This window comes from Amblyomma maculatum, chromosome 7 (assembly GCF_055883805.1).
Source record: "Amblyomma maculatum isolate TAMU_Amacu chromosome 7, ASM5588380v1, whole genome shotgun sequence".
Classification (NCBI taxonomy): domain Eukaryota; kingdom Metazoa; phylum Arthropoda; class Arachnida; order Ixodida; family Ixodidae; genus Amblyomma; species Amblyomma maculatum.
The window spans coordinates 87179203-87204528 of NC_139350.1; the positions used below are offsets into that span (position 1 = coordinate 87179203).

At 45.2% G+C, this 25326-nt stretch overlaps 2 long non-coding RNA genes across 2 annotated transcripts; both read right to left on the minus strand.

Annotated features, from left to right (window-relative positions):
* Positions 1–1142: 1142 nt before the first annotated feature.
* Positions 1143–8675, minus strand: LOC146183886 (uncharacterized). The gene is made up of 4 exons (XR_014708513.1): positions 8644–8675; positions 5336–5363; positions 4366–4425; positions 1143–1787 (listed from the first exon to the last, which is right to left on the minus strand). It is a non-coding gene; the product is annotated as an uncharacterized LOC146183886 (long non-coding RNA).
* An 11129-nt stretch (positions 8676–19804) lies between these two features.
* LOC146183887 (uncharacterized) lies at positions 19805–24195 on the minus strand. The gene is made up of 3 exons (XR_014708514.1): positions 24004–24195; positions 23034–23093; positions 19805–20455 (listed from the first exon to the last, which is right to left on the minus strand). It is a non-coding gene; the product is annotated as an uncharacterized LOC146183887 (long non-coding RNA).
* Between the last annotated feature and the right edge of the window lie 1131 nt (positions 24196–25326).

The window sequence follows — 25326 nt, forward strand, 5'->3', positions numbered from 1 at the left end:
ATTTATCAAGCCGCAGAGCACCAGTGTATGGTTCGCAGTGAGCAGAAAATATCGTCGCAAGTTGCACCGGATGTAATGAATAAGTTAAGTAGACTAGACTGGAGAATCTGCTGAGCCAGTGTTCCAAGGTGACAGCGTTCCCAAGTCTATTCACCGCAAAGAACACGGATGTCATGCAAGGCTCTCGCAAATGCCAGAAACTATGGCTGCCAGCTGGCAAGCATAAAGTTTAGCTGATCATTCGGACAAAACAGAAGAAAAGCTTTCTTCACAGACCAGCATTTTCTGGTCACTTGGACAACATCCGGCCCTTACCAAAAAAGGGGTTCACATGTGCACTAGTTAGTCTAGAAAGGTCAGTATAAGTAGAAGATTACACAGCGCTGAAAGACACAACACAAACCGCTACAATTATTACCGCCTCACAAGTAACTGTTGAAACTTAGATAATGTGATGCTTAGGAAATCAGCAGGACAAATCTTAACCCAGCACGAACACAATGTGTAATAGTGGCGCTCACGCCGGCAAGAAAATTCGCTAAATTAGGCCACGGCTTCAGGACTGACTAGGCAACAACCTAAGAATAATTAGGTATGAGCTAGCAATGGCAAATGACAAGCTCGACAAGGGGCGCGCGATGTACCGCCACGACAGGTCACAATGTCACAAGGCGATTAATGCATATATGAAGCTGACCCCATCGGGCGTCCTATCCAAGCTTTCATTTGCGCTTCCTCGAACGCCGCGTCACACAGCAAACAGAAGCAGACCAAGATGTCTAGGAGGTGTTAGTACAGCAGGCATCAGCTGCGTTTGAAATTGATTGACAGGATAGAAAAGGCACAGTATCTGTCTCAATTGGTTTCGTTTGGTTTCTGGGGCTTAACGTCCCACGCCGCAGTGGAGGGCTCAGGAAATTTCGACCACCTGGGGTTCTTTAACGTGCACTGACATCGCACAGCACGCGGGCGCCTTGCTTTTTGCCTCCATCGAAAAGCGGCTGCCGAGGCCAAGATTCGATCTCGCATCCTTGGGAACAGTAGTCGAGCGCCGTAACCACTGTGCCACCCCGGCGGAGTGATTAAATTTGACTCGGTAGAAACCTCGGCGGTCATGCGAGCATTGCAAAGTCAGGGTGTAGACGAGCCGTACGTGAAAGTGCAAGAAGGATATATATAGGGGCTGCACAGTAAACCATAGTTCTGCATAAAATAGCTAAATTCCTATAAAGAGAGGTGCTGGGCAAAGAGACACGATCTCCCCAGTGCAATTCACAGCTTGATTAGAAGAAGTATTCAGAGACTTGGAATGGCAGCAGTTAAGGATAAGGGCAGATGGAGAATACCTCAGTAATCTGCGATTTGCTGATTGCATTGTCTTACTAAGTAACTCATGGGATGAACTGCAATGAATGATTGATGACCTAGAGAGGAAAAGTAGAAAGGTAGGCTTGAAAATCAATATGCAGAAGACTAAGGTAATGTTCAACAGTCTTGGGAAGGAACAGCGGTTTAAGTTAGGTAGCGGAGCACTGGAAGTAGTAGGCGAATATGTCTACTTAGGACAGGTAGTAACCGCAGATCTGGACCATGAAAGGGAAATAACAAGGAGAATAAAATTGGGATGGAGCACATTTGGCAAGCACTCGCAGATAATGACTAGCAGCTTACCGGTATCGCTCAAAAGGAAAGTATACATCAGTTGCATCTTGCCTGTACTCACCATGCGGCTGAAACGTGGAGGCCAACAAAAAGGGTTCCACTCAAGTTGAGGACAACGCAGAGGGCTATGGAGCGAAACATGATAGGTGTAACATTAAGAGATAGGAAACGTGTAGAGTGGGTCAGAGAAAATAACTCGGGTTACTGACATTCTAGTGGAAATCAGGAAGAAGAAATAGACATGGGCAGGACATGCAGTGCGAAGAAAGGATCACCGATGGTCGCTTAGTGTAACAAACTGGATTCCAAGGGAAGGAAAGCGGAGCAGCGGGCGGCAGAGAGTTAGATGGGCAGATGAGGTCAAGAAGTTCGCAGGGGTCAAGTGGATGCAGCAAGCACGGGACCGGGTTAAGTGGAGGAATATAGGAGAGTTCTTTGCCCTGCAGTCGGTACAGTCATGTGGATGATGAAACGTATCTGCTAAATTACAACAAATAACCAAACTAGCGGTAAAAATACTCCAATGAAATACAACAAGGATTAATATTTATTAATTCAATATCATATTGGATCAATGAATTTTTTTTTTTTAGGCTTCAGCATTGACGGCAGTGTGAAAAGCTGTCAAGGTTCTTGCATAAACTATATAAATATAGTGAACATAGGAAAAGAGTAAGTCTAAATTAAATTAAAAAAATATATTAAATACGCGGAAATCATTATGGTCATTATATGCGACTAATTGTATATGTCAGCAACCCATTGCAACAGCTTGATCTGCAACGTATGTACGCAACAAAAGGTCGGTAAAGGCACAAGTGAATGGTGCGAGGTAAAGGCGAAACAAGAGCCTTTATCGGATTTAATATATTCCATCACTGACCCCCTAAACGGCGAGATTAGGGCACAATTCGCTTAGTATTGATATTAACTAAAATTAACGTAAAACATTTTCTGCACTTTGAAAACGACCACACCAGGTCTTCTGAAAAGGTTTCAGGCGGGGACACATGTCCGAAAAGCGAGTGCGATCTGCTCCGGCGCGCCGCGTCCGGACGAGTCCGATCCGGCAAACCGGCGCTCGCCGCCCGCGTCCAACCGGGCAGATGTCTCCGGCAGTCCGCATGCGAAGCGTGGCGAAGGGACGCTCCGGCGGGTGGCTGCAGCCAATGCGAGCGCGAACGGCGGCGACGTCACGGTGACGTAGGGGGGCTATGCAGTGAAGCGCCTCTCGGCTCCACCGTCGAGGTCCTACCGAGCACACGACGCGGACGCGCCGGCATCTGAAAAACCCTTCAGTATTGTTTCTTCGTGTGCATAAAAAGTCACTAAACACAGGACTGTCAACTACAAGTAAATTGCGAAGATCGCCAGCCAATACTGAAGAGCTGCTACGAGTGATAACTGCGACAACAAGCGAGTTTGTTCGCCCAACCACTGCTGCTGCCCGGTCGATCGCCAAACGTCTGCTCGCTCCGCTGCCGAATGCGCTGCTCAAATCGAGCTTATGTTCATTCTATTATAAGATGGCCTTCTCAGTACCCTGGTGATGACATTCGAACCTTTATTACAGCGTTGGCCCGTTCCGAAGCGCGGTCCGCTGCCTCTTTGGTACGACACCGGCTAGGCCTAGCGACGACTAGGGCAAGCACGAATCGGTGAAGTTCGGCGCCCAGCCCGTCCGCGGGTGGCATCGTTGCCGAAAGCTTCGTACGTGTGCAGGCTTGCTGTTGTTGCACGAGTACAGCAGACAATCCTTCTGATAACATCGCTGTTTTGTCATTTCTTGTACGAGCGTGAATTCATGTGAAGTTTATCAAGCCAAGCAGCCTTCCATCTCCGCTGCACAGTGGCACGGCTGTGGGCGGAGCTTGAGGGAGCTCGCTCGCCGGACGAGCGGTGCTCCATGTGTTCCGGCTGGCACTGGGCGGTAGTTCGCATGCGGCGTTCGCTGCGGCACGCCGGTCAAGCTTTCGCACATGTGTCTCCTGCTTTACCGTCCATTTTTTTTTTTCGCTCTCTGCAGACGGCACCGCAGGAGCGTAGCGACAGATCGTAGAGGTTTGAGCAAAACGTGCGACAGGTAGAAAACGAGGCAAAACCCTGCGCAGAATTTGCTTGCAAAATTTCGCAGGACAATGACAAAGCGTCACAAATATTGCGGCAGCATTGCACACAAAATGAGAAAATAAATCCAAAAAAGGAAAGAAAAAATCAAAAAGAGGCAAATAAAAAGGCATATGTAATAACTGCCAAACGGAAAAGGCAGTAATTATTTGTATCTCAATACGCGCACCTAAAAAAAAACCTAAATAAATTTCGAACGTTGTCAATGTCGCCGAAAATACAAGTTTTATATGCTACGCACTCGGCACGCCAATATGGCACAGTTCAAGGCTCACACTGTAAAGCTCTGTTAAAAATGGCTACCATACGTCCTGCCTGGAACAGCTGATGGCTCAAGCCAAACGACACACAAAGGGCCTCGCGCAGTTGAGCGCAAAATTGCTACCACTGCAAGCGCCTGCCCAGCTGCATGAGCAATGATGGCGCGCATAAAAATAGCGCCAAAGGCGAAATAAGGAACCGTGGGCAAAGTACGCAGACCACAGGCTTAGCGCGGCCCGGCGTCGGTAACTTTGACTGGCCGCAGAGGACGGATAAGTAGGTCAAAATGGCGGCGAGTGCTCCAGCACCACTTACCGCAAGGCTTCGCTCGCCGTCTACCTCCTTGATGACGTCGCGCCGTCTTTTTTTCAGCGTCTGCGTAATTGGGATGCCATGAGGCGTCGTCATGAGCACAAAGATTGCCACACCGCCCAAGTCGCGCAGAGACGTTTTATTAAGATGCACAGATTTCATTAAAGCAATAATTGAGAGTACTAAGACAGCTCTAAGAAGAATGAAATGAATAAATAAACTAAAACCCAGTGAATTCTACCACAGAACCCAACAAGTTCTCCCTTCTAGGAACACTTCTGATGGCAATGCCGCTACAAATATAATGGCATCCTTGCTTGCGTGAGTTTTAAAGGCATTTTAAAAGCGAATCAAGCAATGCTAAAGAAAAAAAGTAGCACTTAAATTTTTAACTTTCCTTTATAAAATGTAGCTACTCAGTCCGTTAAAACGATGCATCTCATATGCGCTTTTTATTCTCATTTAGCAGAATGTTCCTTGGAGAACTTTACACAGAATGTACAGACTACTACAACTATGAAACATAAGCACATCTTCGAGAGACAAAGCAAATCAGTACCTTCAAAACAGACTAGCTTTCATTAGGAAACCATCGCTGCGTGAAACTTGCGAGCAGTGCTTTGCCCACTTCTGCGCCGATTGCATGATATTGGTTTCTTTGCAGAGTCCCGTACACGACCACCAAACTTGTGCACAGTGCCTTCACAACTGTTTCCGAAGTGATGGTTTTCTTGCAAAGTGCGCATTCCCACCTATCTTATAAATATGTGTGGCTTTATTTCACAATAGTTTCGCCTCCGCAATCTAGCAGTTGAGCCATTAAGTCGACTGTGCAATTGCAGATGCTATTAGTGGTTCAAGTAATTAACGAACAGTGTGCATGAGAAAGCTAAGACATAATCTAACCTTTACCCAGTGTAGACCAGGTCTTATTACATACTGCTCTCATGAACAATAAAACTATCGTGCTCACCTGCCGACTACCTGCTTTCCCGCTGAAGCTGCAAAAAAAAAAAAAAACACACATTTATCTAACCACAGAGCACCGGTAAAAGGTTCACAGTGAGCAGAGAATATCACCGTCGTAAGTTGCACCGGATGTAATGAATGTGTTAAGTAGACGAGACCGGAGAACCTGCTGAGCCAGTGTTCCAAGGTGACAGCGCTCAAGTCTATTCCCCGCGAAGAACACAGATATCATGCAAGGTTCTTGCAATTGCCAGAAACAATGGCTGCCAGCTGGCAAAGCATAAAGTTTAGCTTATCATTTGGACAAAACAGAAGAAAAGCTGTCTTCACAGACCAGTATTTTCTCGTCACTTGGAGAACATCGGCCCTTACCAAAAAAAGGAGTTCACATGCTCACAAGTTAGTTTAGAAAGATCAGTATAAGTAGAAGATTACACAGCGCTGAGAGTCACAACACAAACCGCTACAATTATTACCGCCTCACAAGTAACTGTTGAAACTTATATAATGTGATGCTTAGGAAATCAGCAGGACAAATCTTAACCTAGCACAAACACAATGTGTAATAGTGGCGCTCACGCCGGCAAGAAAAATTAGCTAAATTAGGCCACGGCTTCAGGACTGACTAGGCAACAGCCTAGGAATCATTAGGTATGAGCTAGCAATGGCAAATGACAAGCTCGACAAGGGGCGCGCTTTCATTTGCGCTTCTTCGAACGCCGCGTCACACAGCAAACAGAAGCAGACCAAGATGTCTAGGAGGTGTTAGTACAGCACACATCAGCGGCGTTTGCCGCCTCTCAAAGCCTGAGTTGCTTTGGGACGTTAAACCCCACAAACTGATTGACAGGATAGACAATGCATAGTATCTATAACAATTCTCCGCGTCCACATGTACCATGCCATAAAAGAAGGGAGGAATGTGAAACAGTAGCCAACTTCTTCATTCGCAAGCATCACTCACCGCCACATTCGTAACAAATGCGTAGCAGAATGCGGCACCCAGGCCTTCGCCGTTCACCACTTTAGCCGTCAAAGAGTCTCGTAATTTTTTTCCTTGCTTAATTCGAAACCTCCATTCCTAAGTCAATGAATAGCCAGCTCTGAAGCTGCTTTGCTTACTGCTCTCGTTTGTCTCTCCGCTGGGTATTCAAACTGCTGTGAGGAGGCCATTATTATAGTCATCAGCTGGATTATACGCAAAAGCCTCTCCTACATTACTCCAATTAACCGGTCCTCTGCCAGCTGCATCCACCTGACCCCTGCCAACTTCTTAACCTCACCCAACTACCTAACTTTCTGCCTCCCCCTGCTACGCTTTCCATGTCACATACACTGTGCATTTTTTCACAATTAATTCCGCCCAGGAGCTTATGGCTCCTATTAAATTTACTTGTGAGCAAATATGTTCCGAGCTTCCCTACATTATGTAAATTTTTGCATTAAGCCCTAGTCCAAGACTCGTTATACCTCTGCCATGGTGCGTTGCCATGGTCCCCGTATGCAGCTAAATTTGGTAGTAAGACATCCCGGCAGCTGGTTTGGAGCAGTTTGGGAGCAATATTCTGCTTCAGACCAGGACGGAGCAGGGAAAGCAGTTTGTAGCAGAATGAAGCAGCACTTCAACTTCCGATTTGAACACAAATAGCTGCCTGTATGACGCTGCGACATAGCAATAACACGTAGTACATTTACTTTGGATTCTCCAAGCAGATACCATAATAGTAGCAACACAACGAAGGACACAGTCGGATGCCACCATCTGCTTAAATAAGACTCTCTTCGTCAATTTATAATATGAATTCCTGGTTGAATCCCGCGTTCTCCCCTCAATACTTCCATCAAATGTTGAGATCTACCAGAATGTGGCAACATTTTTATACTCGTCTCCTGACGCAGACTGTCCCTCTAAATGAACAAGGCTAGAGTGAAAATGGCCAATGTCGACTACTGCACTGCAATGAAAACTAATGCAGACAGGTAAGCGCTGCATGCTAGAGTGGCCACTCGCCCAAGAACTTTAACACGTACACAAATTTCAGCTGAAAGCTAGTGCTCCTGTGCTTAGCATGCCAGTGCTATTGGACTGCTTAAAGGTGGCTTATTTTAAGCATATGAGCAAGTTAAGTCATAAGAAATAAATTAATGCCTGGATGCTAGTTACAAGCAGATGTGACTCAACACAATGCATAGTCAAAGGGTTTATGAAAAATGGTTTAAAAAGGTACATGAAGAAGAGGCCAGCCAAAGCATGTAATGTTAATCACATTAAAGTAACCGATCAGGATGTTTTCTGGTTTTATATACCGGTGGAGTGTCCGACAAATTTGGAAGGTACATTGAATTAAAGAAACAGTGAGAAGGGGAAGAAAGAGAAAGCAGGTTGTGAGAACATAACCAAACAGTGCCTACTGCATTGCAAACCTGGATGTAACAGATCTGCATGTAGAAAATTCCTCAATATTATAAAGTTCCTCAATTCCTTGACACCACTCACATTGAAGCACATACATCCGAGAACTCCACATAATAAAGGTGTTGGGGTGATTAAATTTGACATAAGCTACCTATGCCGACTAGCTAGTGCTAGCTACTTCAAATTAACCACGCGACAGTTTCACCATGGAAAACATGAACCAACATGACAGGAACGTTTGACCAAAAGTGCTGGTGCCAGCACATTCATGTGGCTAATGCAGCAGGACCTCCAATTTTCGCTTTAGTGGCAAAATTCTGTTTTGAGCAATTTTCGAAGCCTTCAAATTTTAAGCGCATTGCAGCACTGTTCTTTATTCTCATTTTGCAGAATGTTGCTTGGAGAACTTTACGGAGAATGTAAAGACTACTGCAACTATGAAACATGAGCACATCTTCGAGGAACAAAGCATTTCGGTAATCACAAAAGAGATTAGCTTTCCTTATGAAGCCACCACTGCATGAAACTTGCAAGCAGTGCTTTGCCCTCTTTGGCACCAATCGCATGCTACTGATTTTTTTTAGAGTCCCGTACACGACCACCAAACATGTGCACAGTGCCTTCACAACTGTTTCAGAAGTGATGGTTTTCTTTCAAAGTGCGCATGCCCACCTATCTTATAGGTACGTGTGGCTTTATTTCACGAGAGTTTCGCCTCCGCAATCTAGCAGTTGAGGCATTACGTCGACTGTGCAATTGCAGATGCTATTAGTGGCTCAAGTATTTAACGAACAGTGCGCATGAGAAAGCTAAGACATATTCTAACCTTTAGCCAGTGTAAACCAGGTCTTGTTACTTACTGCTTTCATGAACAAAAATAGAAATTGCGTGCTCACCCTCCGACGGCATCCTGCTTCCATGTTACAGCTGCGATGAAAAAAGAGAAATGAAACGACATTTATCAAGCCGCAGAGCACCAGTGTATGGTTCGCAGTGAGCAGAGAATATCATCGTCGCAAGTTGCACCGGATGTAATGAATAAGTTAAGTAGACTAGACTGGAGAATCTGCTGAGCCAGTGTTCCAAGGTGACAGCGCTCCCAAGTCTATTCACCGCAAAGAACACGGATGTCATGCAAGACTCTCGCAAATGCCAGAAACTATGGCTGCCAGCTGGCAAGCATAAAGTTTAGCTGATCATTCGGACAAAACAGAAGAAAAGCTTTCTTCACAGACCAGCATTTTCTGGTCACTTTTCTGGTCACTTGGACAACATCCGGCCCTTACCAAAAAAGGGGTTCACATGTGCACTAGTTAGTCTAGAAAGGTCAGTATAAGTAGAAGATTACACAGCGCTGAGAGTCACAACACAAACCGCTACAATTATTACCGCCTCACAAGTAACTGTTGAAACTTATATAATGTGATGCTTAGGAAATCAGCAGGACAAATCTTAACCCAGCACAAACACAATGTGTAATAGTGGCGCTCACGCCGGCAAGAAAAATTAGCTAAATTAGGCCACGGCTTCAGGACTGACTAGGCAACAGCCTAGGAATCATTAGGTATGAGCTAGCAATGGCAAATGACAAGCTCGACAAGGGGCGCGCTTTCATTTGCGCTTCTTCGAACGCCGCGTCACACAGCAAACAGAAGCAGACCAAGATGTCTAGGAGGTCTTAGTACAGCAGGCATCAGCGGCGTTTGCCGCCTCTCAAAGCCTGAGTTGCTTTGGGACGTTAAACCCCACAAACTGATTGACAGGATAGACAATGCATAGTATCTATAACAATTCTCCGCGTCCACATGTACCATGCCATAAAAGAAGGGAGGAATGTGAAACAGTAGCCAACTTCTTCATTCGCAAGCATCACTCACCGCCACATTCGTAACAAATGCGTAGCAGAATGCGGCACCCAGGCCTTCGCCGTTCACCACTTTAGCCGTCAAAGAGTCTCGTAATTTTTTTTCTTGCTTAATTCGAAACCTCCATTCCTAAGTCAATGAACAGCCAGCTCTGAAGCTGCTTTGCTTACTGCTCTCGTTTGTCTCTCCGCTGGGTATTCAAAATGCTGTGAGGAGGCCATTATTATAGTCATCAGCTGGATTATACGCAAAAGCCTCTCCTACATTACTCCAATTAACCGGTCCTCTGCCAGCCGCATCCACCTGACCCCTGCCAACTTCTTAACCTCACCCACCTACCTAACTTTCTGCCTCCCCCTGCTACGCTTTCCATGTCACATACAGTGTGCATTTGTTTACAATTAATTCCGCCCAGGAGCTTATGGCTCCTATTAAATTTACTTGTGAGCAAATATGTTCCGAGCTTCCCTACATTATGTAAATTTTTGCATTAAGCCCTAGTCCAAGACTCGTTATACCTCTGCCATGGTGCGTTGCCATGGTCCCCGTGTGCAGGTAATTTTGGTAGTAAGACATCCCGGCAGCTGGTTTGGAGCAGTTCGGGAGCAATATTCTGCTTCAGACCAGGACGGGGCAGGGAAAGCAGTTTGTAGCAGAATGAAGCAGCACTTCAACTTCCGATTTGAACACAAATAGCTGCCTGTATGACGCTGCGACATAGCAATAACACGTAGTACATTTACTTTGGATTCTCCAAGCAGATACCATAATAGTAGCAACACAACGAAGGACACAGTCGGATGCCACCATCTCCTTAAATAAGACTCTCTTCGTCAATTTATAATATAAATTCCTGGTTGAATCCCGCGTTCTCCCCTCAATACTTCCATCAAATGTTGAGATCTACCAGAATGTGGCAACATTTTTATACTCGTCTCCTGACGCAGACTGTCCCTCTAAATGAACAAGGCTGAAGTGAAAGTGGCCAATGTCGACTACTGCACTGCAATGAAAACTAATGCAGACAGGTAAGCGCTGCATGCTAGAGTGGCCATTCGCCCAAGAACTTTAAAACGTACACAAATTTCAGCTGAAAGCTAGTGCTCCTGTGCTTAGCATGCCAGTGCTATTGGACTGCTTAAAGGTGGCTTATTTTAAGCATATGAGCAAGTTAAGTCATAAGAAATAAATTAATGCCTGGATGCCAGTTACAAGCAGATGTGACTCAACACAATGCATAGTCAAAGGGTTTATGAAAAATGGTTTAAAAAGGTACATGAAGAAGAGGCCAGCCAAAGCATGTAATGTTAATCACATTAAAGTAACCGATCAGGATGTTTTCTGGTTTTTTATACCGGTGGAGTGTCCGACAAATTTGGAAGGAACATTGAATTAAAGAAACAGTGAGAAGGGGAAGAAAGAGAAGGCAGGTTGTGAGAACATAACCAAACAGTGCCTACTGCATTGCAAACCTGGATGTAACAGATCTGCATGTAGTAAATTCCTCAATATTATAAAGTTCCTCAATTCCTTGACACCACTCACATTGAAGCACATACATCCGAGAACTCCACATAATAAAGGTGTTGGGGTGATTAAACTTGACATAAGCTACCTATGCCGACTAGCTAGTGCAAGCTACTTCAAATTAACCACGCGACAGTTTCACGATGGAAAACATGAACCAACATGACAGGAACGTTTGACCAAAAGTGCTGGTGCCAGCACATTCATGTGGCTAATGCAGCAGGACCTCCAATTTTCGCTTTAGTGGCAAAATTCTGTTTTGAGCAATTTTCGAAGCCTTCAAATTTTAAGCGCATTGCAGCACTTTTCTTTATTCTCATTTTGCAGAATGTTGCTTGGAGAACTTTACGGAGAATGTAAAGACTACTGCAGCTATGAAACATGAGCACATCTTCGAGGAACAAAGCATTTCGGTAATCACAAAAGAGATTAGCTTTCATTATGAAGCCACCACTGCATGAAACTTGCAAGCAGTGCTTTGCCCCCTTTGGCACCAATCGCATGCTATTGATTTTTTTTAGAGTCCCGTACACGACCACCAAACATGTGCACAGTGCCTTCACAACTGTTTCAGAAGTGATGGTTTTCTTTCAAAGTGCGCATGCCCACCTATCTTATAGGTATGTGTGGCTTTATTTCACGAGAGTTTCGCCTCCGCAATCTAGCAGTTGAGGCATTACGTCGACTGTGCAATTGCAGATGCTATTAGTGGCTCAAGTATTTAACGAACAGTGCGCATGAGAAAGCTAAGACATATTCTAACCTTTAGCCAGTGTAAACCAGGTCTTGTTACTTACTGCTTTCATGAACAAAAATAGAAATTGCGTGCTCACCCTCAGACGGCATCCTGCTTCCATGTTACAGCTGCGATGAAAAAAGAGAAATGAAACGACATTCATCAAGCCGCAGAGCACCAGTGTATGGTTCGCAGTGAGCAGAGAATATCATCGTCGCAAGTTGCACCGGATGTAATGAATAAGTTAAGTAGACTAGACTGGAGAATCTGCTGAGCCAGTGTTCCAAGGTGACAGCGCTCCCAAGTCTATTCACCGCAAAGAACACGGATGTCATGCAAGGCTCTCGCAAATGCCAGAAACTATGGCTGCCAGCTGGCAAGCATAAAGTTTAGCTGATCATTCGGACAAAACAGAAGAAAAGCTTTCTTCACAGACCAGCATTTTCTGGTCACTTGGACAACATCCGGCCCTTACCAAAAAAGGGGTTCACATGTGCACTAGTTAGTCTAGAAAGGTCAGTATAAGTAGAAGATTACACAGCGCTGAAAGACACAACACAAACCGCTACAATTATTACCGCCTCACAAGTAACTGTTGAAACTTATATAATGTGATGCTTAGGAAATCAGCAGGACAAATCTTAACCCAGCACAAACACAATGTGTAATAGTGGCGCTCACGCCGGCAAGAAAAATTAGCTAAATTAGGCCACGGCTTCAGGACTGACTAGGCAACAGCCTAGGAATCATTAGGTATGAGCTAGCAATGGCAAATGACAAGCTCGACAAGGGGCGCGCTTTCATTTGCGCTTCTTCGAACGCCGCGTCACACAGCAAACAGAAGCAGACCAAGATGTCTAGGAGGTCTTAGTACAGCAGGCATCAGCGGCGTTTGCCGCCTCTCAAAGCCTGAGTTGCTTTGGGACGTTAAACCCCACAAACTGATTGACAGGATAGACAATGCATAGTATCTATAACAATTCTCCGCGTCCACATGTACCATGCCATAAAAGAAGGGAGGAATGTGAAACAGTAGCCAACTTCTTCATTCGCAAGCATCACTCACCGCCACATTCGTAACAAATGCGTAGCAGAATGCGGCACCCAGGCCTTCGCCGTTCACCACTTTAGCCGTCAAAGAGTCTCGTAATTTTTTTCCTTGCTTAATTCGAAACCTCCATTCCCAAGTCAATGAACAGCCAGCTCTGAAGCTGCTTTGCTTACTGCTCTCGTTTGTCTCTCCGCTGGGTATTCAAAATGCTGTGAGGAGGCCATTATTATAGTCATCAGCTGGATTATACGCAAAAGCCTCTCCTACATTACTCCAATTAACCGGTCCTCTGCCAGCCGCATCCACCTGACCCCTGCCAACTTCTTAACCTCACCCACCTACCTAACTTTCTGCCTCCCCCTGCTACGCTTTCCATGTCACATACAGTGTGCATTTGTTTACAATTAATTCCGCCCAGAAGCTTATGGCTCCTATTAAATTTACTTGTGAGCAAATATGTTCCGAGCTTCCCTACATTATGTAAATTTTTGCATTAAGCCCTAGTCCAAGACTCGTTATACCTCTGCCATGGTGCGTTGCCATGGTCCCCGTGTGCAGGTAATTTTGGTAGTAAGACATCCCGGCAGCTGGTTTGGAGCAGTTCGGGAGCAATATTCTGCTTCAGACCAGGACGGGGCAGGGAAAGCAGTTTGTAGCAGAATGAAGCAGCACTTCAACTTCCGATTTGAACACAAATAGCTGCCTGTATGACGCTGCGACATAGCAATAACACGTAGTACATTTACTTTGGATTCTCCAAACAGATACCATAATAGTAGCAACACAACGAAGGACACAGTCGGATGCCACCATCTCCTTAAATAAGACTCTCTTCGTCAATTTATAATATAAATTCCTGGTTGAATCCCGCGTTCTCCCCTCAATACTTCCATCAAATGTTGAGATCTACCAGAATGTGGCAACATTTTTATACTCGTCTCCTGACGCAGACTGTCCCTCTAAATGAACAAGGCTAAAGTGAAAGTGGCCAATGTCGACTACTGCACTGCAATGAAAACTAATGCAGACAGGTAAGCGCTGCATGCTAGAGTGGCCATTCGCCCAAGAACTTTAAAACGTACACAAATTTCAGCTGAAAGCTAGTGCTCCTGTGCTTAGCATGCCAGTGCTATTGGACTGCTTAAAGGTGGCTTATTTTAAGCATATGAGCAAGTTAAGTCATAAGAAATAAATTAATGCCTGGATGCCAGTTACAAGCAGATGTGACTCAACACAATGCATAGTCAAAGGGTTTATGAAAAATGGTTTAAAAAGGTACATGAAGAAGAGGCCAGCCAAAGCATGTAATGTTAATCACATTAAAGTAACCGATCAGGATGTTTTCTGGTTTTATATACCGGTGGAGTGTCCGACAAATTTGGAAGGTACATTGAATTAAAGAAACAGTGAGAAGGGGAAGAAAGAGAAGGCAGGTTGTGAGAACATAACCAAACAGTGCCTACTGCATTGCAAACCTGGATGTAACAGATCTGCATGTAGTAAATTCCTCAATATTATAAAGTTCCTCAATTCCTTGACACCACTCACATTGAAGCACATACATCCGAGAACTCCACATAATAAAGGTGTTGGGGTGATTAAACTTGACATAAGCTACCTATGCCGACTAGCAAGTGCAAGCTACTTCAAATTAACCACGCGACAGTTTCACGATGGAAAACATGAACCAACATGACAGGAACGTTTGACCAAAAGTGCTGCTGCCAGCACATTCATGTGGCTAATGCAGCAGGACCTCCAATTTTCGCTTTAGTGGCAAAATTCTGTTTTGAGCAATTTTCGAAGCCTTCAAATTTTAAGCGCATTGCAGCACTTTTCTTTATTCTCATTTTGCAGAATGTTGCTTGGAGAACTTTACGGAGAATGTAAAGACTACTGCAACTATGAAACATGAGCACATCTTCGAGGAACAAAGCATTTCGGTAATCACAAAAGAGATTAGCTTTCATTATGAAGCCACCACTGCATGAAACTTGCAAGCAGTGCTTTGCCCCCTTTGGCACCAATCGCATGCTATTGATTTTTTTTAGAGTCCCGTACACGACCACCAAACATGTGCACAGTGCCTTCACAACTGTTTCAGAAGTGATGGTTTTCTTTCAAAGTGCGCATGCCCACCTATCTTATAGGTATGTGTGGCTTTATTTCACGAGAGTTTCGCCTCCGCAATCTAGCAGTTGAGGCATTACGTCGACTGTGCAATTGCAGATGCTATTAGTGGCTCAAGTATTTAACGAACAGTGCGCATGAGAAAGCTAAGACATATTCTAACCTTTAGCCAGTGTAAACCAGGTCTTGTTACTTACTGCTTTCATGAACAAAAATATAAATTGCGTGCTCACCCTCAGACGGCATCCTGCTTCCATGTTACAGCTGCGATGAAAAAAGAGAAATGAAACGACATTCATCAAGCCGCAGAGCACCAGTGTATGGTTCGCAGTGAGCAGAGAATATCATCGTCGCAAGTTGCACCGGATGTAATGAATAAGTTAAGTAGACTAGACTGGAGAATCTGCTGAGCCAGTGTTCCAAGGTGACAGCGCTCCCAAGTCTATTCACCGCAAAGAACACGGATGTCATGCAAGGCTCTCGCAAATGCCAGAAACTATGGCTGCCAGCTGGCAAGCATAAAGTTTAGCTGATCATTCGGACAAAACAGAAGAAAAGCTTTCTTCACAGACCAGCATTTTCTGGTCACTTGGACAACATCCGGCCCTTACCAAAAAAGGGGTTCACATGTGCACTAGTTAGTCTAGAAAGGTCAGTATAAGTAGAAGATTACACAGCGCTGAAAGACACAACACAAACCGCTACAATTATTACCGCCTCACAAGTAACTGTTGAAACTTATATAATGTGATGCTTAGGAAATCAGCAGGACAAATCTTAACCCAGCACAAACACAATGTGTAATAGTGGCGCTCACGCCGGCAAGAAAAATTAGCTAAATTAGGCCACGGCTTCAGGACTGACTAGGCAACAGCCTAGGAATCATTAGGTATGAGCTAGCAATGGCAAATGACAAGCTCGACAAGGGGCGCGCTTTCATTTGCGCTTCTTCGAACGCCGCGTCACACAGCAAACAGAAGCAGACCAAGATGTCTAGGAGGTCTTAGTACAGCAGGCATCAGCGGCGTTTGCTGCCTCTCAAAGCCCGAGTTGCTTTGGGACGTTAAACCCCACAAACTGATTGACAGGATAGACAATGCATAGTATCTATAACAATTCTCCGCGTCCACATGTACCATGCCATAAAAGAAGGGAGGAATGTGAAACAGTAGCCAACTTCTTCATTCGCAAGCATCACTCACCGCCACATTCGTAACAAATGCGTAGCAGAATGCGGCACCCAGGCCTTCGCCGTTCACCACTTTAGCCGTCAAAGAGTCTCGTAATTTTTTTCCTTGCTTAATTCGAAGCCTCCATTCCTAAGTCAATAAACAGCCAGCTCTGAAGCTGCTTTGCTTACTGCTCTCGTTTGTCTCTCCGCTGGGTATTCAAAATGCGTTGAGGAGGCCATTATTATAGTCATCAGCTGGATTATACGCAAAAGCCTCTCCTACATTACTCCAATTAACCGGTCCTCTGCCAGCCGCATCCACCTGACCCCTGCCAACTTCTTAACCTCACCCACCTACCTAACTTTCTGCCTCCCCCTGCTACGCTTTCCATGTCACATACAGTGTGCATTTGTTTACAATTAATTCCGCCCAGAAGCTTATGGCTCCTATTAAATTTACTTGTGAGCAAATATGTTCCGAGCTTCCCTACATTATGTAAATTTTTGCATTAAGCCCTAGTCCAAGACTCGTTATACCTCTGCCATGGTGCGTTGCCATGGTCCCCGTGTGCAGGTAATTTTGGTAGTAAGACATCCCGGCAGCTGGTTTGGAGCAGTTCGGGAGCAATATTCTGCTTCAGACCAGGACGGGGCAGGGAAAGCAGTTTGTAGCAGAATGAAGCAGCACTTCAACTTCCGATTTGAACACAAATAGCTGCCTGTATGACGCTGCGACATAGCAATAACACGTAGTACATTTACTTTGGATTCTCCAAGCAGATACCATAATAGTAGCAACACAACGAAGGACACAGTCGGATGCCACCATCTCCTTAAATAAGACTCTCTTCGTCAATTTATAATATAAATTCCTGGTTGAATCCCGCGTTCTCCCCTCAATACTTCCATCAAATGTTGAGATCTACCAGAATGTGGCAACATTTTTATACTCGTCTCCTGACGCAGACTGTCCCTCTAAATAACAAGGCTAAAGTGAAAGTGGCCAATGTCGACTACTGCACTGCAATGAAAACTAATGCAGACAGGTAAGCGCTGCATGCTAGAGTGGCCATTCGCCCAAGAACTTTAAAACGTACACAAATTTCAGCTGAAAGCTAGTGCTCCTGTGCTTAGCATGCCAGTGCTATTGGACTGCTTAAAGGTGGCTTATTTTAAGCATATGAGCAAGTTAAGTCATAAGAAATAAATTAATGCCTGGATGCCAGTTACAAGCAGATGTGACTCAACACAATGCATAGTCAAAGGGTTTATGAAAAATGGTTTAAAAAGGTACATGAAGAAGAGGCCAGCCAAAGCATGTAATGTTAATCACATTAAAGTAACCGATCAGGATGTTTTCTGGTTGTATATACCGGTGGAGTGTCCGACAAATTTGGAAGGTACATTGAATTAAAGAAACAGTGAGAAGGGGAAGAAAGAGAAGGCAGGTTGTGAGAACATAACCAAACAGTGCCTACTGCATTGCAAACCTGGATGTAACAGATCTGCATGTAGTAAATTCCACAATATTTTAAAGTTCCTCAATTCCTTGACACCACTCACATTGAAGCACATACATCCGAGAACTCCACATAATAAAGGTGTTGGGGTGATTAAACTTGACATAAGCTACCTATGCCGACTAGCTAGTGCAAGCTACTTCAAATTAACCACGCGACAGTTTCACGATGGAAAACATGAACCAACATGACAGGAACGTTTGACCAAAAGTGCTGGTGCCAGCACATTCATGTGGCTAATGCAGCAGGACCTCCAATTTTCGCTTTAGTGGCAAAATTCTGTTTTGAGCAATTTTCGAAGCCTTCAAATTTTAAGCGCATTGCAGCACTTTTCTTTATTCTCATTTTGCAGAATGTTGCTTGGAGAACTTTACGGAGAATGTAAAGACTACTGCAACTATGAAACATGAGCACATCTTCGAGGAACAAAGCATTTTGGTAATCACAAAAGAGATTAGCTTTCATTATGAAGCCACCACTGCATGAAACTTGCAAGCAGTGCTTTGCCCCCTTTGGCACCAATCGCATGCTATTGATTTTTTTTAGAGTCCCGTACACGACCACCAAACATGTGCACAGTGCCTTCACAACTGTTTCAGAAGTGATGGTTTTCTTTCAAAGTGCGCATGCCCACCTATCTTATAGGTATGTGTGGCTTTATTTCACGAGAGTTTCGCCTCCGCAATCTAGCAGTTGAAGCATTACGTCGACTGTGCAATTGCAGATGCTATTAGTGGCTCAAGTATTTAACGAACAGTGCGCATGAGAAAGCTAAGACATATTCTAACCTTTAGCCAGTGTAAACCAGGTCTTGTTACTTACTGCTTTCATGAACAAAAATAGAAATTGCGTGCTCACCCTCAGACGGCATCCTGCTTCCACGTTACAGCTGCGATGAAAAAAGAGAAATGAAACGACATTTATCAAGCCGCAGAGCACCAGTGTATGGTTCGCAGTGAGCAGAGAATATCATCGTCGCAAGTTGCACCGGATGTAATGAATAAGTTAAGTAGACTAGACTGGAGAATCTGCTGAGCCAGTGTTCCAAGGTGACAGAGCTCCCAAGTCTATTCACCGCAAAGAACACGGATGTCATGCAAGGCTCTCGCAAATGCCAGAAACTATGGCTGCCAGCTGGCAAGCATAAAGTTTAGCTGATCATTCGGACAAAACAGAAGAAAAGCTTTCTTCACAGACCAGCATTTTCTGGTCACTTGGACAACATCCGGCCCTTACCAAAAAAGGGGTTCACATGTGCACTAGTTAGTCTAGAAAGGTCAGTATAAGTAGAAGATTACACAGCGCTGAAAGACACAACACAAACCGCTACAATTATTACCGCCTCACAAGTAACTGTTGAAACTTAGATAATGTGATGCTTAGGAAATCAGCAGGACAAATCTTAACCCAGCACGAACACAATGTGTAATAGTGGCGCTCACGCCGGCAAGAAAATTCGCTAAATTAGGCCACGGCTTGAGGACTGACTAGGCAACAACCTAAGAATAATTAGGTATGAGCTAGCAATGGCAAATGACAAGCTCGACAAGGGGCGCGCGATGTACCGCCACGACAGGTCACAATGTCACAAGGCGATTAATGCATATATGAAGCTGACCCCATCGGGCGTCCTATCCAAGCTTTCATTTGCGCTTCCTCGAACGCCGCGTCACACAGCAAACAGAAGCAGACCAAGATGTCTAGGAGGTGTTAGTACAGCAGGCATCAGCTGCGTTTGAAATTGATTGACAGGATAGAAAAGGCACAGTATCTGTCTCAATTGGTTTCGTTTGGTTTCTGGGGCTTAACGTCCCACGCCGCAGTGCAGGGCTCAGGAAATTTCGACCACCTGGGGTTCTTTAACGTGCACTGACATCGCACAGCACGCGGGCGCCTTGCTTTTTGCCTCCATCGAAAAGCGGCTGCCGAGGCCAAGATTCGATCCCGCATCCTTGGGAACAGTAGTCGAGCGCCGTAACCACTGTGCCACCCCGGCGGAGTGATTAAATTTGACTCGGTAGAAACCTCGGCGGTCATGCGAGCATTGCAAAGTCAGGGTGTAGACGAGCCGTACGTGAAAGTGCAAGAAGGATATATATAGGGGCTGCACAGTAAACCATAGTTCTGCATAAAATAGCTAAATTCCTATAAAGAGAGGTGCTGGGCAAAGAGACACGATCTCCCCAGTGCAATTCACAGCTTGATTAGAAGAAGTATTCAGAGACTTGGAATGGCAGCAGTTAAGGATAAGGGCAGATGGAGACTACCTCAGTAATCTGCGATTTGCTGATTGCATTGTCTTACTAAGTAACTCATGGGATGAACTGCAATGAATGATTGATGACCTAGAGAGGAAAAGTAGAAAGGTAGGCTTGAAAATCAATATGCAGAAGACTAAGGTAATGTTCAACAGTCTTGGGAAGGAACAGCGGTTTAAGTTAGGTAGCGGAGCACTGGAAGTAGTAGGCGAATATGTCTACTTAGGACAGGTAGTAACCGCAGATCTGGACCATGAAAGGGAAATAACAAGGAGAATAAAATTGGGATGGAGCACATTTGGCAAGCACTCGCAGATAATGACTAGCAGCTTACCGGTATCGCTCAAAAGGAAAGTATACATCAGTTGCATCTTGCCTGTACTCACCATGCGGCTGAAACGTGGAGGCCAACAAAAAGGGTTCCACTCAAGTTGAGGACAACGCAGAGGGCTATGGAGCGAAACATGATAGGTGTAACATTAAGAGATAGGAAACGTGCAGAGTGGGTCAGAGAAAATAACTCGGGTTACTGACATTCTAGTGGAAATCAGGAAGAAGAAATAGACATGGGCAGGACATGCAGTGCGAAGAAAGGATCACCGATGGTCGCTTAGTGTAACAAACTGGATTCCAAGGGAAGGAAAGCGGAGCAGCGGGCGGCAGAGAGTTAGATGGGCAGATGAGGTCAAGAAGTTCGCAGGGGTCAAGTGGATGCAGCAAGCACGGGACCGGGTTAAGTGGAGGAATATAGGAGAGGCCTTTGCCCTGCAGTCGGTATAGTCATGTGGATGATGAAACGTATCTGCTAAACTACAACAAATAACCAAACTAGCGGTAAAAATACCCCAATGAAATACAACAAGGATTAATATTTATTAATTCAATATCATATTGGATCAATGAATTTTTTTTTTTTAGGCTTCAGCATTGACGGCAGTGTGAAAAGCTGTCAAGGTTCTTGCATAAACTATATAAATATAGTGAACATAGGAAAAGAGTAAGTCTAAATTAAATTAAAAAAATATATTAAATACGCGGAAATCATTATGGTCATTATATGCGACTAATTGTATATGTCAGCAACCCATTGCAACAGCTTGATCTGCAACGTATGTACACAACAAAAGGTCGGTAAAGGCACAAGTGAATGGTGCGAGGTAAAGGCGAAACAAGAGCCTTTATCGGATTTAATATATTCCATCACTGACCCCCTAAACGGCGAGATTAGGGCACAATTCGCTTAGTATTGATATTAACTAAAATTAACGTAAAACATTTTCTGCACTTTGAAAACGACCACACCAGGTCTTCTGAAAAGGTTTCAGGCGGGGACACATGTCCGAAAAGCGAGTGCGATCTGCTCCGGCGCGCCGCGTCCGGACGAGTCCGATCCGGCAAACCGGCGTTCGCCGCCCGCGTCCAACCGGGCAGATGTCTCCGGCAGTCCGCATGCGAAGCGTGACGAAGGGACGCTCCGGCGGGTGGCTGCAGCCAATGCGAGCGCGAACGGCGGCGACGTCACGGTGACGTAGGGGGGCTATGCAGTGAAGCGCCTCTCGGCTCCACCGTCGAGGTCCTACCGAGCACACGACGCGGACGCGCCGGCATCTGAAAAACCCTTCAGTATTGTTTCTTCGTGTGCATAAAAAGTCACTAAACACAGGACTGTCAACTACAAGTAAATTGCGAAGATCGCCAGCCAATACTGAAGAGCTGCTACGAGTGATAACTGCGACAACAAGCGAGTTTGTTCGCCCAACCACTGCTGCTGCCCGGTCGATCGCCAAACGTCTGCTCGCTCTGCTGCCGAATGCGCTGCTCAAATCGAGCTTATGTTCATTCTATTATAAGATGGCCTTCTCAGTACCCTGGTGATGACATTCGAACCTTTATTACAGCGTTGGCCCGTTCCGAAGCGCGGTCCGCTGCCTCTTTGGTACGACACCGGCTAGGCCTAGCGACGACTAGGGCAAGCACGAATCGGTGAAGTTCGGCGCCCAGCCCGTCCGCGGGTGGCATCGTTGCCGAAAGCTTCGTACGTGTGCAGGCTTGCTGTTGTTGCACGAGTACAGCAGACAATCCTTCTGATAACATCGCTGTTTTGTCATTTCTTGTACGAGCGTGAATTCATGTGAAGTTTATCAAGCCAAGCAGCCTTCCATCTCCGCTGCACAGTGGCACGGCGGTGGGCGGAGCTTGAGGGAGCTCGCTCGCCGGACGAGCGGTGCTCCATGTGTACCGGCTGGCACTGGGCGGTAGTTCGCATGCGGCGTTCGCTGCGGCACGCCGGTCAAGCTTTCGCACATGTGTCTCCTGCTTTACCGTCCATTTTTTTTTTTCGCTCTCTGCAGACGGCACCGCAGGAGCGTAGCGACAGATCGTAGAGGTTTGAGCAAAACGTGCGACAAGTAGAAAACGAGGCAAAACCCTGCGCAGAATTTGCTTGCAAAATTTCGCAGGACAATGACAAAGCGTCACAAATATTGCGGCAGCATTGCACACAAAATGAGAAAATAAATCCAAAGAAGGAAAGAAAAAATCAAAAAGAGGCAAATAAAAAGGCATATGTAATAACTGCCAAACGGAAAAGGCAGTAATTATTTGTATCTCAATACGCGCACCTAAAAAAAAACCTAAATAAATTTCGAACGTTGTCAATGTCGCCGAAAATACAAGTTGTATATGCTACGCACTCGGCACGCCAATATGGCACAGTTCAAGGCTCACACTGTAAAGCTCTGTTAAAAATGGCTACCATATGTCCTGCCTGGAACAGCTGATGGCTCAAGCCAAACGACACACAAAGGGCCTCGCGCAGTTGAGCGCAAAATTGCTACCACTGCAAGCGCCTGCCCAGCTGCATGAGCAATGATGGCGCGCATAAAAATAGCGCCAAAGGCGAAATAAGGAACCGTGGGCAAAGTACGCAGACCACAGGCTTAGCGCGGCCCGGCGTCGGTAACTTTGACTGGCCGCAGAGGACGGATAAGTAGGTCAAAATGGCGGCGAGTGCTCCAGCACCACTTACCGCAAGGCTTCGCTCGCCGTCTACCTCCTTGATGACGTCGCGCCGTCTTTTTTTCAGCGTCTGCGTAATTGGGATGCCATGAGGCGTCGTCATGAGCACAAAGATTGCCACACCGCCCAAGTCGCGCAGAGACGTTTTATTAAGATGCACAGATTTCATTAAAGCAATAATTGAGAGTACTAAGACAGCTCTGAGAAGAATGAAATGAATAAATAAACTAAAACCCAGTGAAAATTACCACAGAACCTACCAAGCTCTCCCTTCTAGGAACACTTCTGATGGCAATGCCGCTACAAATATAATGGCATCCTTGCTTGCGTGAGTTTCAAAGGCATTTTAAAAGCGAATCAAGAAATGCTAAAGAAAAAAAGTAGCACTTAAATTTTTAACTTTCCTTTATAAAATGTAGCTACTCAGTCCGTTAAAACGATGCATCTCATATGCGCTTTTTATTCTCATTTAGCAGAATGTCCCTTGGAGAACTTTACACAGAATGTACAGACTACTACAACTATGAAACATAAGCACATCTTCGAGAGACAAAGCAAATCAGTACCTTCAAAAGAGACTAGCTTTCATTAGGAAACCATCGCTGCGTGAAACTTGCGAGCAGTGCTTTGCTCACTTCTGCGCCGATTGCATGATATTGGTTTCTTTGCAGAGTCCCGTACACGACCACCAAACTTGTGCACAGTGCCTTCACAACTGTTTCCGAAGTGATGGTTTTCTTGCAAAGTGCGCATTCCCACCTATCTTATAAATATGTGTGGCTTTATTTCACAATAGTTTCGCCTCCGCAATCTAGCAGTTGAGCCATTAAGTCGACTGTGCAATTGCAGATGCTATTAGTGGTTCAAGTAATTAACGAACAGTGTGCATGAGAAAGCTAAGACATAATCTAACCTTTACCCAGTGTAGACCAGGTCTTATTACATACTGCTCTCATGAACAATAAAACTATCATGCTCACCTGCCGACTACCTGCTTTCCCGCTGAAGCTGCAAAAAAAAAAAAAAAAACACATTTATCTAACCACAGAGCACCGGTAAAAGGTTCACAGTGAGCAGAGAATATCACCGTCGTAAGTTGCACCGGATGTAATGAATGTGTTAAGTAGACGAGACCGGAGAACCTGCTGAGCCAGTGTTCCAAGGTGACAGCGCTCAAGTCTATTCCCCGTGAAGAACACAGATATCATGCAAGGCTCTTGCAATTGCCAGAAACAATGGCTGCCAGCTGGCAAAGCATAAAGTTTAGCTTATCATTTGGACAAAACAGAAGAAAAGCTGTCTTCACAGACCAGTATTTTCTCGTCACTTGGAGAACATCGGCCCTTACCAAAAAAAGGAGTTCACATGCTCACAAGTTAGTTTAGAAAGATCAGTATAAGTAGAAGATTACACAGCGCTGAGAGTCACAACACAAACCGCTACAATTATTACCGCCTCACAAGCAACTGTTGAAACTTATATAATGTGATGCTTAGGAAATCAGCAGGACAAATCTTAACCCAGCACAAACACAATGTGTAATAGTGGCGCTCACGCCGGCAAGAAAAATTAGCTAAATTAGGCCACGGCTTCAGGACTGACTAGGCAACAGCCTAGGAATCATTAGGTATGAGCTAGCAATGGCAAATGACAAGCTCGACAAGGGGCGCGCTTTCATTTGCGCTTCTTCGAACGCCGCGTCACACAGCAAACAGAAGCAGACCAAGATGTCTAGGAGGTGTTAGTACAGCAGGCATCAGCGGCGTTTGCCGCCTCTCAAAGCCTGAGTTGCTTTGGGACGTTAAACCCCACGAACTGATTGACAGGATAGACAATGCATAGTATCTATAACAATTCTCCGCGTCCACATGTACCATGCCATAAAAGAAGGGAGGAATGTGAAACAGTAGCCAACTTCTTCATTCGCAAGCATCACTCACCGCCACATTCGTAACAAATGCGTAGCAGAATGCGGCACCCAGGCCTTCGCCGTTCACCACTTTAGCCATCAAAGAGTCTCGTAATTTTTTTCCTTGCTTAATTCGAAACCTCCATTCCTAAGTCAATGAATAGCCAGCTCTGAAGCTGCTTTGCTTACTGCTCTCGTTTGTCTCTCCGCTGGGTATTCAAACTGCTGTGAGGAGGCCATTATTATAGTCATCAGCTGGATTATACGCAAAAGCCTCTCCTACATTACTCCAATTAACCGGACCTCTGCCAGCTGCATCCACCTGACCCCTGCCAACTTCTTAACCTCACCCAACTACCTAACTTTCTGCCTCCCCCTGCTACGCTTTCCATGT